Source organism: Rhagoletis zephyria, unplaced genomic scaffold (genome assembly GCF_001687245.7).
Source record: "Rhagoletis zephyria isolate East Lansing unplaced genomic scaffold, Rhagoletis_zephyria_1.1 Rzeph_scaffold_01243, whole genome shotgun sequence".
Taxonomy (NCBI): Eukaryota; Metazoa; Arthropoda; class Insecta; order Diptera; family Tephritidae; genus Rhagoletis; species Rhagoletis zephyria.
The window spans coordinates 5,595-8,501 of NW_016158327.1; positions in this window are offsets into that span (position 1 = coordinate 5,595).

Here is a 2,907-nt window from a genome sequence, read left to right on the forward strand (position 1 = left end):
GATACAGTGTGTCCCAGAAGTAACGTGCCAAACTTAGGGGAAGGAGGTGGGGGGTAGCTCCTGATAAACAAAAAAATTCAGGTAAATGTCACCGTTTTTGAAATATTTAATTTTTTGAATTAGAAAAAATCGTGCCTTTCCATGTGTTTTCTTTAACTGCAACTACAAACCGGGCAATACTTAGTAAATTTTTTATGTAAAATACTTCCAGATAGTTGCCTCTCCATACTCAAATGCAATGTAGTTAAAATAAATTAAGGAACTATAAAGGATGTAAGCCTGCTTCGCGTAACTACATCCATTCGTACATATGTAGATATGTTTGTATGGATATATTTATGATGAAGCAAACGGGCTTCGTTGATGTACTGATGGGCATATGTATGTACTTATGGACTGCAATGTTTTCATGTATGTACATATAATTAAATGGTTTTATATATATATATATATGTATATATGTACGTATGTACATAGGTTTGTGTATGTACATATGTTTGTGTACATGTATATATGCACATATGTAGTACAAATGAAAACAAATCTAATAAGCTGCTCGTTGATATAAATGCGAACTGTACTGATTGTCAAAAATTATGTGTTTGTTGTACATTTGTTCATGTTTGTCATTGTGCGTTTACTTTTCTAGAGTAGTTTTGTGCTCTCGCTATCTCCTTGTATTAACTCGTCCTTCGTTGGTATACTCTGATGAACATATGTATGTGAGGACGATGTATGAACGAAAGTGTACTGACGGGAAAAGTGCAGTTTTTTCTTTTTGTTTTGTTTCACATACGAATGTGGATGTGTGTTAAATTAACATTAGGGTGGTTCACCCGATAATTTAATTTAAGAATTTGATTTAGCGTGGAGGCGTAAACACATGGTAAGCAGTGGTGGTTCAGCATTTCTGAAATTTACCGTTATATGAAAAGCGTAATTTAAGACCGATTTCTAAAACTTTCAACTTCCTGCATTTGTGTGTCAAGTACAATAATTGTACCGAGTTTGGCACAAATTGATAGAACGGTTACCGAGATACACTTATGTGGTGATAAGTGGGCGATGCCTCGCCCATTTTCCATGAACGTATTTCTTGCTAAAGAATTATTGCAATTATCAATTTTAAATAAGTTAGCTTAAGTAGTTACTGATATATCGACGATTTCGTATTTCTCTAAATTACGGTTATTTTTTTCGGTCGTTTGGTATGTTTTACCAAGACCAACAAGTGTGTCAAATTTTGGCAGAAATTGGTGGAGCGGTTACCAAGATATACACATGTAATCATAAGTGGGCGTGGCTACGCCCATTTTCAAAAAAATGTTAATATTCTTATTTTAAGCCTAAAGATCATTGTAGATATCAATTTTGAGTGAATAAGCTTCAGTAGTTACTAAGAAATCGCAGTTTTCGTATTTCTGAAAACTACCATTTAATGGGAGGTAGGCGTGGTTATTGGCCAATTTTTCTCATTTTCAATACCATCCGTCATACGCTCAAAACGTACCCAGTTTCGTTAAGATATCTTAATTTTTACTGGAGTTATCGTGGGCACAGACGGACGGACAGACAGTCATCGCTTAATCGATTTATTTTTTCATTCTGAGCATTTATGTATACAAAAAAAGAAGTGCGTAAGAACGACAGAGAGCTGTTAGTTTCTGCTAGTTTTTTTGGGTTAAGAATCGCTTTCCAGCATAAAGCTAGTGATAAACAATTTTTATTCACCTCATAGCTGTCAAACATTTGCTATCCAGAGTACTTTTCTATCAATTGGCACAGGCCCCATGAGACGAAATTCCCAATTCTGTATTTTCTGTCGAACAGAGTTTTGCTTTCGATGGTGTAGCCAAGTGTTAGAAAATTGTGAAAAATGTATGCAGTTCTAACGCCTTTAATACTAAACACAAGCTCGAAAGGCTGGTCAATACTAATACACAGTTGGCACGATCTCTGAGAATAAATAAATAAAATATTTTAAAGAGATTTAGCTCACAAATGCCTAATTAGATAGTCGATAATTTTAATAATCTGTAGAAAAATTTCTTAAATTTATTTTATGTCAAAAAATATTCGAAAGACTACACTTAAAACTCTCTTAAACATTTTCTACTCCTGGCCAGGTTACTATGTTCTCATCCTCTGACGAGTCTTTGAGCCAGAGCTCCGTTTTACACATTTATACCACGTGTTGAATCATAGGCCCCTATTGCGAGTGTCGACTGGCAGTAGAATAGAAATTTGTCGATCGAGTCGGATCATTTTTTATTTTGCTATTGTGTAACTTGATCGATAAAAATGTATACTATTGTGAATGGTTGACTGAATTGTAAACAGCTGTTTGTTTGTTTACATTTGTTTCTTTAGTCTTTCATTTACATCATTTTTTAAATAATTGCTTTTATTATAAAATTTAAAAAATGGATACGGTTGAAATATGGTTTAGTGATGAGGAAGACGATGTGGAAGCTAATAGATTAGTAGAGTAGGCTAAAGCAAGGAGGGAATTGCGAGATTCGTCGGATCCCTTGGAGTTGGAAGATGAAGTGTATGTATATATGTGAATTTTATGAATAGAAGTTGCGTTCCAGATGCTTCACGGTTTGTCGGTTTTACAGGATTTGCAGAAAAAGCTGTTTTCCTCATTAATAAACTTTATGGAAGTTTAAGAAATATGGTACGGTTTAGCTATTTGTTCAATGATGTTGGGTATTTGTGTCCAAACGCATGACCCGAGATTAAAAACTTTAACATACAAGTGTAGTGAAAGAATTAAACTTTAATTTANGACGAAATTATCACAAGTTGGTTATCAGGCGATTTGAAAAAAAAATAAACTAAAAAAAAAATTAACTAAAAATATTGTGAAATTAAGAAAAAAGCGACAGATAGAAATGTTGTAGT